We start from the raw sequence: 14,596 nt of genomic DNA on the forward strand, positions 1-14,596 counted from the left end.
CAAAAATTTTAGTGCAGTGTTAAATTTTAATTTCACAACAAAAATGTTTCTACTTTACGAAGTGTCATTGGGATATTTTATTATGTAAATTTATTTTAATCTTATTTAGTTTTGTGAATTTTTGTACAGTTAATAGTTATTTTTTACTCAAAACTGTCCATTTTTAATCAGAAACTGTATAAAAATTTACCTTTAAAATCTACATATAAGATAGAGTCTTTCCAGCATTGTTGGTTCCAAATTAACTTTTCAGTTATGAGTAAAAATAAACTTTGATGAAGTAATTAAGGAAATATTTTTGTTTTTAGTTTCTAGGCAAATGGTTTCTCAATACTAAATATACTCCATGGCAAAGGGTAACACCACTGGTGAGTCTCATGTTTATTCTGACTTTCTTCCTTGGGCTACTCTCTGGCCCACAGCTGAGTAGAGTGGAGTGCAAGCAGAATGTAGTGGATGCCTTCAGTTGAAGTGGTAGAGAATGGAGTTAGACACTGCCACTGAAGCAACTGAAGTTTGTTGCGGATATCAGGTAAATGCAAAGGCTGCCACAAGGAGTATGTGTGAATGTGCCAATAGGCATTTGACAGAGTTTCTCATTCACAAGAGTCTCAGCTTAGAAAATACCTGCCACTGAGAAGCTGAGAAGTGAATGGAGACAAACACTGCTGAGGCCAGGAGAATTTATTGATAATCTACCTAGAGAGTTAATTACCTTCTGAATTAATTACTTAAGAATTAAATGTAAATTTCAAAATGGCCACACCTAGTGAGTAAAGACCACCAACTAGAATAAAACCTGAGCTCTAGGACTAAGAAGCTAAGTAAAGCAAGTTAGCCCTAACAATAAGAGAAAGCATGACTTGAGAGTAGTAAACAAGGCAACAGTGATTCTGCACCTGAAACTACCAAAGCTCTACACCCTCCTAAGCCTCCTCCCTTCCCAAATCTTCTGTTTCACTTGCTTGGACTTGAAATATAATTTTTTTCAGTGTAAGATTGACTCCTGAAAGAGCTGGGAGTTGTTTGCTTTCCAATGGGAGGACCCAGCTACAGTGACAAAAATAAAGTACACCTGGACTAAGTTCCTGCAGAGGTTCAAGAACTCTCCCACCATTTTTTGGGAGGCCCTAGCTTGAGATCTTTAGTGGTGTCCTGCACAGACATCGAATGTGTCCTTCTTGAGTATGTGTATGATCTGTTGTTGGGTCACAATGCTCTCCAAGGCTGTGCTCAAGGAATGGATGAGCTTCTACATCATCCAGAGAAGAATGGATACAAGGTCTCAAAGAAGAAGGCCCAGACCTGCCAAAGGAAAGTAAAAGACTGGAGATTCATTCTCCAGCAGGGGGAGAGGAGGCAAGGAGTGGAACAGAAACAGGTTATTCAGAATGTCCAGTCCCCACCATGAGGAAACAAGTTAGAGAGTTCCTGGGTGCAGTTGAGTCTGTCATTTGTGAATCCACAACTTGGCTGTACTGGCCAAACCCCTCTATGAAGTTACAAAAGGGGGAGAAAAAGAGCCCATGGGGTAGGGTCCAGAATAGAACTGTGCTTTTCAGACTCTTAAAAAGTAATTACAACTTGTCCAAGCACTAGCTCTTCCTAACCTAGCAAAACATTTTGTACTGTATGTCTCAGAGAGAAGCAAGACAGCAGTAGGGTTATTAAAGCAAGATTCCAAACAACTAGACAGGTTGCAACAGGCTGGCCACCATTGAGAGCCCTAGCAGCCACAGCTATGCTGGTACAAGAGGCAGACAAATCAATTTTGGGACAAGACTTAAAGGTATGGTTGGCCCCTTGCTCTAATGACTCTAATGAACACCAAAGGACATCACTGGCTACCTAACGCCCACCTCACCAAGTACCAGAGCCTATTATGTAAAAACCCAAGACTAGTAATAGAGGTGTGTACCAGTTTAATGCACCAACCCTGCTCCCAGTAAAGGAGGAAAAGCCACAGTACAGTTGCTTAGAAGTGCTTGATTCAGTATACTCTATTCAGCCTGGACTTACTAGATCATCTAAGTAAGGGATCCTGACTAAGACCTGCAGCTCCATTAACTCAAGGAGAGAAAGACAGGCGAGATATGCTGTAGTGACTTTAACAGAGAGTATAGCAGTGTTAGTCAACCTGGTCCCTACCACCCACTAGTTGACGTTTCAGTTTTCATGGTGGGCAGTAGCGGAACAACCAAAGTATAAATAAAAAGATAGATTTAACTATAGTAAATTGTTTTATAAAGATTTATTCTGCCAAATTTAGTGAAAACCTGACATAAAGTACTTGGTAAGTAATTATTATTATATGACTTTACAGACACACTGTATATAAAATTTCCACTATATTTAATCTTTGGAAAAATGTAGTTTTGACAAGGAATCAACTAAGATGAAAATGTTGAGGTACAGACACACTAGAAATTGCCCATTATTGCAGAAGATTATATAGCAGACAAAATTAAACTAAATTTTTAGACTCTGCTGCTTATATGTTAAACTTTTTACTGTTTTCCACACCTCGGAAAAGTTTAACACAGAAGTTCAGAGGTCTTAACTAAAAGTACAGCTGAGATACATATTTTAACTGATTTTTGGTTTTTAAGAATGAAAACCAACACTAGTAATATGTCTCTTTTAGACTGAGAAGGGCTAAGATTCAGAAATGAAAAAGGAAAAAGACAATTCAAGCAAAATCTAGAAGTGGGGCAAGCAAAAAATCTGCCCTAAATTATAAACTGCTGATTTGTCTATGGTTCACACCATGAACTCAGCTAGCCTTTCTACAGTCAGTGCAGCAGGTGACCTATATCACTGTCCACTGAGGTCGCCTGGGATCCCTCAAATGGAGGAGGACAGTGAACAGGGGGTCTGCCTAGACTGACCTGGCAAGTAAAATGATGAGTTGGAATTTCAGGAAAGAATACTGGCCATGTGTCCTGTGTCTGGAGTCTGGATGCCTAGGTTCCATCTTGAATTCATTCCCACTTTCCCACAAGCCCTAGTTCAAATTATATTTGAATGCTGAGCTCCTGTATTCATGTGTAAAATGAAGAAATGTGAATTTCTTTTTCTTGGGAAGCAATAATGCAGATGAAATGAAACAAGGTGTAGAACACTCAGCTGAGGGCCTGGAACATAGGAGGTACTCGGTGACTGTTCATGACATCAGGATCATTGTCTTCATTTTCTACCTCCTCCTCCTCTTCTTCATCATCATCAGCACCTCTTGATTTTGGACTGTTTAGGAGACCATTTGAAGAGGCCTATTTTTGTTATCATGGGGGTAATTTCTATGGGAGCTAGAACTATTGTGAGAGAAAAGCAGAACTCTGAATGAAAGTTCTTGGACTCCCACCATAACCAAGAATATTAACTTCATAGTGCTTAAAATAGAAACTACAATATATTTGATGCCCTGTCACCTGCCTACCCCAAATGTCCTGCTTGTCCTGACAATAAAAACAATGCTCCCAGTCCTTCCTCCCTCAATGTCTTCCATGGCATTCACAGAACTGGGCTGTGACTTTGCTGGTCCATGACCAAAAAGAGCCAGTCTGCTGCCCGTCTTCTGCCTCCTGAGCATTGACTGCTGAGTCTCTGTCCCTGGTATTGGCAGATAGAGATTCAGGCCAGACCTCCTGACAGAGATGATTTTTGAGAGATGAGGCACAGGTGAGAAGCCAGCTGGACAGGGACCAGCACCCTAAAAGCCTGGAGACACACTGATCATTTATGGTTGTCTGGCCTTGAGCACTCAATGCACAGAGCTCACAATTAGCCAGATTGATCCGTGAACTCCATTCCCTGAAGACTTCACAATCTTATTTATGGGAGGAAAAAGTCAGTGTCCTTGGTCCTGATCAATTATTTCTGAGTCCCACCCCTTCTCAGGTGAAGGTCACTTGGCTGCCTTGAGTCATGTACCAAAACAAAGGCTCTCCTCATAATGATTAATTATTTCCAGTTAAAAATTCACTTAAAATTTGAATTTTCTGAAATGATATTGGTGATGAACTATGCACTATCATAAATTTGGCATCTTTGATTCAAACATTTCTCATGATAGATCATGAAGATATTTTTACATGTAGACATACTTATATCTGCAAGAAGACCTTCATGCTTTTCTTATCTTGGTTTGTTTGGGGTTTTGTTTTGTTTTTTGTCTGTTTGGTTTTTTTTACAGAGACAGAGATTCAGAGAGAGGGGCATATAGAGACAGACATAAAGGAAGGGAGAGAGAGATGAGAAGAATCAATTCTTTGTGCGGCACCTTAGTTGTTAAATGATTCCTCTTATATGTGCCTTCATAAGTGTACTACAGCAGTGCAAGTGACCCCTTGCTCAAGCCAGCAACCTTGGGCTCAAGCCAGTGACTATGGGTTCATGTCTATGATCCCATGCTCAAGCCAGTGACCTTGCACTCAATCTGATGAATATGCACACAAGCCTACAACTTCGGGGTTTTGACCCTGGGTCCTCTGGATCCCAGTTTGATACTCTATCCACTGCACCACCTTTTGTCAGGCCTTTGTGCTTTTCTTTTATTTATTTATTTTTATTTGTGACAGAGATAGAGACAGATAGTGGGACAGATAGGGACAAACAGACAGGAAGGGAGAGAGATCAGAAGCATCAATTTTTTGTTGCAGTACCTTAGTTGTTCATTGATTGCTTTCTCATTTGCGCTTTGACCAGGGAGCTACCACAGAGCAAGTTACCTCTTGCTCAGCCAGATGAGCCAGTGTTCAAGCTGGTGACCTTACAGTTTCAAAGCTGTGTCCTTTGCTTTCAGCCCGGTACTCTATCCACTGTACCACCGACTGGTCAGGCTGTGCTTTTCTTAATATGAGTTCTTCTCATTTTTTGCTACTTTTTTGTTACTAATTTAAGAGACATCATTAGTCTTATTTACTCTGAATTGATTCATATGGGCATATTACAATATAATTAAATTGTATATTTCCATTATCTAGAGCTCTTCTTTAGGTGTTTTTCTTGAGTAGAATATTATTATCTGAAAATTCACTTTTTTTTTTTTTTTTGTATTTTTCGGAAGCTGGAAGTGGGGAGAGACAGACAGACTCCCGCATGCGCCCGACTGGGATCCACCCGGCACGCCCACCAGGGGCGACGCTCTGCCCCTCTGGGGCGTCGCTCTGTTGCGACCAGAGCCACTCTAGTGCCTGGGGCAGAGGCCAAGGAGCCATCCCCAGTGCCCGGGCCATCTTTGCTCCAATGGAGCCTCAGCTGCAGGAGGGGAAGAGAGAGACAGAGAGGAAGGAGAGGGGGAAGGGTGGAGAAGCAAATGGGTGCTTCTCCTGTGTGCCCTGGCCAGGAATCGAACCCAGGACCTCTGCACGCCAGGCCGACGCTCTACCACTGAGCCAGCCGGCCAGGGCCTGAAAATTCACTTTTGTGGTATTTTGTGTGTGTCTGTGTGTCCTAATGCATAGGCTACATCTTCTAGAAACATAATGGTGATAAAATCAACTTCTATATTTGTTCACTATGATGAAAATGACTCCAAGGTCCCAGCATTAAACCTCATAGTAGTTCTAGTTAGTATACACATTTTATTTTTTATATACTTGTTCTGCTTAAATTTTAATCTAGAATGAGCTATAATTTACCAAATGCCTGTTTAACAAAACTAGAATATAGTCTATTCTTTCCCTTTGGCCTGTTATTGTGATAGCCAGAATGTCCGCTTATTGATGCTTTACTGTGTGCCAAACCCTCCTCACAGTAACCCATAAAGAAAATAATGTTATCAATACACCAGGAGCCTGACCAGGTGGTGGCGCAGTGGATAGAGCGTCGAACTGGGATGCGGAAGACCCAGGTTTGAGACCCTGAGGTCGCCAGCTTGAGCCCAAGGTCGCTGGCTCGAGCAACAGGTTACTCGGTCTGCTTAAGGCCCTCGGTCAAGGCACATATGAGAAAGCAATCAATGAACTACTAAGGTGCACAACAAGAAACTGATGATTGATGATTCTCATCTCTCTGCGTTCCTGTCTGTCTGTCCCTATTTATCCCTCTCTGTCTCTAAATAAATAAATAAATAACACCAGGAAAGGGTCAGGAAATCTTTCTGTAAAGGTCGTGGTAGTAAATATTTCAGGCTCTGTAGGCCATGTGGTCTTTCTTATAACTACTCAGCTCTGTCATCATAGCACAAAAGCAGCCATCAACAACACATATGTCAATGAGCAAGGCCATGTTTCAATAAAATTTTATTTATGAAAACTGGTGGCAAGTTAGATTTGGCCCAAAGATTGTAGTTTGTTAGAAGTCAAGTGAAATGCTCAACATCACAGCTTGACCCAGATCATAAAGATAGCAATATCAAATTAATTTTTAATTCTGAAATCTTGTATTAAATAGAAATATATGAAAGTTATAAAAATGGGTACCACATGTGATGTAAACTTGACATATAACTAATCGATTTTATCACATTATGTCTAATCTTCATAACGACCTTGGAGGAATTAACCAATTAAACTATAGAATACCCATTTAAAATAGAATTTTAGTTGAACACTTGAAACCTGTAGTTTGGCAAACCATATCAACCCATTAAATTAAAAGAAATTAATTAAATAAATAAATAATAGAATTTGAGGCTGACAATGAAAATTTGTTTGGTACAAGTGAGTCCCAATGCAGTGTTTGTCTGCAATTTCAATTTGGGCATAGTTTTTACTGCCCAATTTAGGTTGAAGAATGTCAGTATTCAATACTGTGCCAATCCTTCGTTTGAACAATGACATGTGCTGGTTATAAGGGTTGTGGGAAAATGGCCTGAGAATAGAATGTTGCCTTAAACAGATATCATTTGTGCAGACTTAGTAACGCTGGGTCCCTGATATGCTTATATGCAAAAATATCTTCTGTACTGTTTGCCATTTCCTATTTCTCCCGAGTAAGTGCTTAAGAGCAATCATGCCATGATGTACCAGAGGATGATTACCTCATGTACTGAAGCTTTATAATAAGCACATAAAGCAAACAAGTAAATACAATGAGGACTTGCATATCAGGGTTCTCAGTCCTTGAGGCTGGGAGACCCCTGGTCCCATCTTTGCTGCATCTTGTGTCTGTAATTTTCAAGTTTTGTGGCACATTCTACTCAGGATTGTCCTTAGCAGAGTCAGTCTCTGCAAAGGGTGATTTGTTTTAATTTTTTAATGAGACAGAGAGAGTCAAAGACAGGAAGGATGACACATGAGAAGCATAGACTTAAAATTCCAGCACTTTAGTAGTTCATTGATTGCTTCCAATACATGCCTAGATGGGGGGGGCACACCAGCCCAGCCAGTGCCTCTTCAAAAGACAGCTATCTGGTCTCAAGCTAGCATTCATGCGATCATGTCAATAATCCCATGCTCCAAGACAGGACCACATGCTCAAGCCCATGACCTCAGGGTTTTAAACCTGGGTCTCCACTTCTCAGGACAATGCTCTACCCATTACATAACCACTGGTCATCCAAAACTATGAATTCTAAAGCCAGGCAGACTTAACTTCTTACAAGCTATTTGACCCGGGGAAAGCTATTTCTCTGCCTTTTTCTTCATCTGTAAAATGTGGTCCAGACAGCACCTTTTTATTTATTTTTTACAGAGACAGAGAGTGAGTCAGAGAGAGAGATAGACAGGGACAGACAGGAATGGAGAGAGATGAGAAGCATCAATCATTAGTTTTTCATTGAGCGATGCAACACCTTAGTTGTTCATTGATTGCTTTCTCATATGTGCCTTGGCCGCGGGCCTTCAGCAAACCGAGTAACCCCTTGCTGGAGCCAGCGACCTTGGGTTCAAGCTGGTGGGCTCTGCTCAAACCAGATGAGCCCACGCTCAAGCTGGTGACCTTGGGGTCTCGAACCTGGGTCTTCCGCATCCCAGTCCAACACTCTATCCACTGCGCCACCGCCTGGTCAGGCTCAGAGATTTTTAAGAGTCAATTTATTATACTTATAAAGGACTCAAATGGTGCTTGACACAGAATAATCCCTAATAAAATGTAGGTATTTTGGTGAAACTATCAATTTATAAAATAACAATGGGTCTCTCATACTTGTTGACTCAATTATTTCCTTTCTTTTTAACACTCCTTCCATAACACTAGGAGCCATATGATGTGAATAATAGAAAAGATATCTGTTGCTTGTCTAATGGATGCCATTAACTATGAAAAACTTACAGCTATTATACTTAAAGGAGTATTATAGAACACTTTCTCCTAAGATCAGAAGCAAGAAAATGATGTTCATTGTCATCTTTTCCATTCAGTGCTGTAAAGCAATGAGGCAAAAAAGTGAAAGATGAAGTTTGGAATTTCTTTAATTGATACTGACAAGAGTGTATACACAAAATCCAAAATAAGCCATACATATTTGAATAAGTAATTGAATTTATAAAGGCAACTGGAAAAAAAAAACAATATACAAAAAAGATATTACAATTCTATGTACTAGCCTGAAAAATCAAAAAATAATATAAATAACTTTGGTGGTGAATACACAATAAAATATACAGATTATAGAATTGTACATATAGCCTGACCTGTGGTGGCGCAGTGGATAAAGCGTCGACCTGGAAATGCTGAGGTCGCCGGTTCGAAACCCTGGGCTTGCCTGGTCAAGGCACATATGGGAGTTGATGCTTCCAGCTCCTTCCCCCCCTTCTCTCTCTCTCTCTCCTCTCTCTCTCCTCTCTCTCTCTCTCTCCCTCCCTCCCCTCTCTAAAAATGAATAAAAACAAAAACTTAAAACCCTGTTTCCAATGCTTTACTTAAAAAAAAAAAAGAAAGAATTGTACATATAAAACCTATGTAATTTTATTAACCAATGTCAGCACAATAAATTTAATAAAAAGAATTTTTTAAAAATAAAAATATTTACAAAGAAAACACAATATATACTTAGTAATAAATTAAAGGTATTCAATACCTATACAATTGAAACTACAAAACACTGTTAAAAGAAATTTGATAACGTAGGAAAATAGACAATTAAATTGTGTTCAACACCTGGAAGATTTACTATTATAAAGATGTCAATTTCATTCAGGTTATTTTATAAAAATCAATGCAATTCGAGTATCGACTGAAAAGATGGCAGCAGAGTAGGCGGATGCACAGATGCCCAACTCTCACCACCAAACTGGAATACAAATCAATTTAGGAAAAATCAGCATGAAAAACCAACTCTGAACTACAAGAACATCTCTCAAAAACCAAGGAGCAAAGAAGAAGCCACAACAAACCTGGTGAAGAGCGCCTGAATCTCCCTTTCTTACAGGAATGGGGGGGGGGGGTGAGACTGAGAGCCCAGAGGGGATCTCACACAAGGGAAAAGTGCAGAAACTACTGCTCACAGCCACTTGCCTGAAGACCAGGCAGCGAGGTGTGTTGAAAAGACCAGCTTATATCCCAAGTAGAAAGGAAAGAGAGAGGGACAGACTGTGAGGGGCTAAGGAATGAAGGAGATGACCTAAAAAAACTGACTCATCCATGCTGGAGGCGGCCATAGCTGGGGGAGGGACTGAACCTTTCACAAAACAGAGCTGAACTGCTTCTGGATCAGAGATCTCCAGACATCTATCCAGCTCCAATCAGCGCAACAAGACACAGCTGAAAACAAGAAGTGGGGAGGAGGGGCAGTAACTCAGGTCTTCATGGAGATCTGAGATACACCTCCCCCTACTGAAGCTGAGAAAACATCCTGCACCCAGAGAGATTAGTTGGCTAAAGAGGCCTTCAGAGTCTCAGGTTACACCCATTGCAATCCTGGATACAGTTTCAAGGAAGCCCCCTGCTGAGATCAGTAAACAAGACTATCACCTGTTAGGAAAACAAACAAATCAAGACTTCAAAGCTGCCCAAATCCGAAAGTGGATTACAGATAACAACTGATACCAACCCAAGAAGACCTAGAAATAACACAACTGAAAACTGGAGGCAGACAACACCAAGCCTAGACTCAACCAACTCTACAAAGAAAACACTCAAAAACAGACAATGAGAAGACAAAGAAGTGCAATCCAAATGAAATCACAAGAGACACCTTCAAAACATGAACTGAGTGATATGGAAATAATCAAACTTCCAGATGTAGAGTTCAAAATAATGATTGTAAGGATGCTTAGGGATCTTAGAACAATAACGGATGGTCATTATAAACACCTAAATAAAGAAATAGCAAGTATAAAAAAGAATCAGTCGGAGATGACAAATACAATATCAGAAATAAAGACCACAATAGAAGGAATTAAAAACAGAATAGATAGAGCTGAGGATCGAATCAGCGAGTTGGAGGACAACTGGAATGAAGGCATGAAAGCAGAGAAGAAAAGAGAAAAGAGACTCAAAAAGTCAGAGGAATCTCTTAGAGAGCTCTGTGACAACATGAAGAGAAATAACATCCGCATCATAGGGGTTCCTGAAGAAGAAGAAAAAGAACAAGGGATAGAGACATTGTTCAAGCATATCATAGCTGAAAACTTCTCTAAATTAATGCAAGAGAAACTGTCACAAGTCCAAGAAGCACAGAGGACTCCATTAAAGAGAAACCTAAAAAAACCTACACCAAGACACATCATAATTAAAATACCAAAGCTAAGCGATAAAGAGAAAATATTAAAAGCTGTAAGAGAAAAAAAAGTTATCACCTACAAAGGAGCCCCCATAAGAATGACATCCCACTTCTCAACAGAAACACTTGAGGCCAGAAGGGAATGGCAAGAAATATTCAATGTAAGCAGAACAAGAACCTACAACCAAGACTACATTATCTAGCAAGGCTATTGTTTAAAATCAAAGGAGAAATAAAAAGCTTCCCAGACAAAAAACAACTCAAGGAATTCATTACAACCAAATCAATGCTGCAGGAAATGTTAAGGGGCCTGTTATAAACAGATCAAACTGGGAAAAGAATATAGCAAAAAAGGAATACACCTTTAAAGAAGAAAATGGCAATAAACAACTACATATCAATAATAACCTTAAATATAAATGGATTAAATGATCTGATCAAAAGACATAAGGTAGCTGCTTGGATAAGAAAACAGGACCCATACATATGCTGCCTACAAGAGACACACCGTAGAACAAAAGATACACATAGATTGAAGGTAAAAGTATGGAAAAAAAAACATTTCATGCAAATGGAAATGAAAAAAAAGCTGGGGTAGCAATACTTATATCAGACAAATTGGACTTTAAAACAAAGAATATAGAAAGAGATAAAGAAGGCCACTACATAATAATAAAGGGAGTAATCCAATAGGAAGATATAACTATTATAAATATCTATGCACCTAATATAGGAGCACCCAAATATATAAAGCAGACTTTGATGGATTTACAGGGAGAGATCAACAGCAATACTATAATAGTAGGGGATTTCAATATCCCACTAACATCACTAGATAGATCCTCAAGAAAGAAAATTAACAAAGAAACAGCAGACTTATTGGAAATACTAGATCAACTCGATTAATAGATATCTTCAGAACCTTTCACCCTAAAGCAGCAGAATATACATTCTTTTCAAGTGCTCATGGTACATTCTCTAGGATAGACCACATGTTAGGGCACAAAAGTGCTCTCAACAAATTTAAGAAGACTGAAGTCATATCAAGCACTTTCTCCGATCACAACGGCATGAAACTAGAAATCAACCACAACAGAAAAGCTAAAAAATTCTCAAACACATGGAAACTAAATAGCAGGTTGTTAAATAATGAATGGATTAAGAATGAGATCAAAGAAGAAATAAAAAAAAATTCCTAGAAATAAATGAAAATGAGCATAAAACAACTCAAAATTTATGGGACACAGCAAAAGCAGTGCTGAGAGGGAAGTTCATAGCACTACAGGCACACTTTCAGAAGCTAGAAAAAGCTCAAATAACAACTTAACCCTGTATCTAAAAAAATTAGAAAAATAACAGCAAGTAAAGACCAAATGTAGTAGAAGGAAGGAAATAATAACGGTCAGAGCAGAAATAAATGACATGGAGGCTAAAGAAACAATACAGAGGATCAATGAAACTAGGAGCTGGTTCTTTGAAAAGGTAAACAAGATTGATGAATCTTTAAGTAGACTCACCAAGAAAAAGAGAGAGAGGACTCAAATAAATAAAATTAGAAATGAGAGTGGAGAAATAACAACTGACACAACAGAAATACAAAGAATTTTAAGAAAATACTATGAAGAACTGTATGCCAAAAAACTAGACAACCTAGATGAAATGGACAAATTCCTTGAAACATACACTCTTCCAAAAATCAATATGGAAGAATCAGAAAACCTAAACAGACCGGATTACACCAAATGAGATCAAAACAGTTATCAAAAAACTCCCAACAAAGAAAAGTCCGGGGCCCGATGGCTTTACAACGGAATTCTACCAAATATTCAAAGAAGAACTAACTCCTATCCTTCTCAAACTATTTCAAAAAATTCAAGAGGAAGAAAGACTTCCCAGCTCCTTTTATGAGGGGAGCATAATTCTGATTCCAAAACCAGGCAAAGACAATGCAAAGAAAGAAAATTATAGGCCAATATCTCTGATGGATATAGAGATAAAATCCTCAACAAAATATTAACAAACCGGATTCAACAATATATAGAAAAAATCATACACCATGATCAAGTGGGATTTATTCTGGGGAGGCAAGGCTGGTACAATATTTGTAAATCAATCAATGTGATTCATCACATAAACAAAAAGGAGAAAAACCATATGACAATTTCAATAGATGCAGAAAAAGCATTTGATAAAATCCAGCACCCATTCATGATTAAAACTCTCAGCAAAGTGGGAATACAGGGAACATACCTCAACATGATAAAAGCCATCTATGAGAAACCCACAGCCAACATCATACTCAATGGGCAAAAATTAAAAGCAATACCCTTAAGATCAGGAACAAGGCAGGGGTGCCCCCTTTCACCATTCTTATTTAACATAGTCCTGGAAGTCCTAGCCACAGCAATCAGACAAGAAGAAGAAATAAAAGGCATTCAAGTTGGAAAAGAAGAAGTAAAACTATCATTATTTGCAGATGATATGATATTGTATATAGAAAACCCTAAAGTCTCAGTCAGAGAGCTACTGGACCTGATAAATGAATTCAGCAAAGTGGCAGGATATAAAATCAATACTCAGAAATCAGAGGCATTTTTATACACCAACAATGAACAGTCAGAAAGAGAAATTAAGGAAACAATCCCCTTCACAATTACAACCAAAAAAATAAAGTACCTAGGAGTAAACTTAACCAAGTAGACTAAAGACTTGTACTCGGAAAATTACAAAGTATTGATAAAAGAAATCAAGGAAGATACAAACAAGTGGAAGCATATACTATGCTCATGGTTACGAAGAATAAACATCATTAAAATGTCTATATTACCTAAAGCAATCTATAAATTCAATGCAATACCAATTAAAATACCAATGACATACTTCAAAGATATAGACCACATATTCCAAAATTTATATGGAACCAAAAGAGAACATGAATAGCATCAGCAATCTTAAAAAAGAATAATAAAGTGGGAGGTATCACACTTCCTGATATCAAGTTATACTACAAGGCCGTTGTACTCAAAACAGCCTGGTACTGGCATAAGAACAGGCATATAGATCAATGGAACAGAACAGAGAACCCAGAAATAAACCCACAGTTCTATGGGCAACTGATATTTGACAAAGGAGGTAAGGAAATACAATGGAGTAAAGACAGCCTCTTTAACTAATGGTGTTGGCAAAATTGGACAGCTACCTGCAAAAAAAATGAAACTAGATCACCAGCTTACACCACTCACAAAAATAAACTCAAAATGGATAATAGACTTAAATGTAGGCCGTGAAACCATAAGCATCTTAGAAGAAAACATAGGCAGTAAGTTCTCTGACATCTCTCGGAGCAATAAATTTGCTGATTTATCTCCACGGGGAAATGAAATAAAAGACAGGATAAACAAATGGGACTTTATCAAACTAAAAAGCTTTTGCACAGCTAAAGACAACAAGAACAGAATAAAAAGACAAACTACACAATGGAGAACATATTTGACAATATGTCTGATAAGGGGTTAATAACCAAAATTTATAAAGAACTTGTAAATCTCAATACCAGGAAGACAAAGAATCCAATCCAAAAATGGGCAAAAGAGATGAATAGACACTTCTCCAAAGAGGACATACAGATGGCCAATAGGCATATGAAAAAATGCTCAACATCACTAATCATTAGAGAAATGCAAATTAAAACCACATTGAGATATCACCTCACACCAGCCAGAATGGCGCTCATCAACAAAACAACACAGAATAAGTGCTGGTGAGGATGTGGAGAAAAGGGAACCCTCCTGCACTGCTGGTGGGAATGCAGACTGATGAAGCCACTGTGGAAAACAGTATGGAGATTCCTCAAAAAACTGAAAATCGAACTGCCTTTTGACCCAGCTATCCCACTTTTAGGAATATACCCCAAGTACACCACAGAATGGCTCCAAAAGGAGAAATGCGCCCCCATGTTTGTGGCAGCATTGTTCACAATAGCGAAAATCT

The sequence above is a fragment of the Saccopteryx bilineata genome, chromosome 1 (assembly GCF_036850765.1).
Source record: "Saccopteryx bilineata isolate mSacBil1 chromosome 1, mSacBil1_pri_phased_curated, whole genome shotgun sequence".
NCBI classification, from domain to species: domain Eukaryota; kingdom Metazoa; phylum Chordata; class Mammalia; order Chiroptera; family Emballonuridae; genus Saccopteryx; species Saccopteryx bilineata.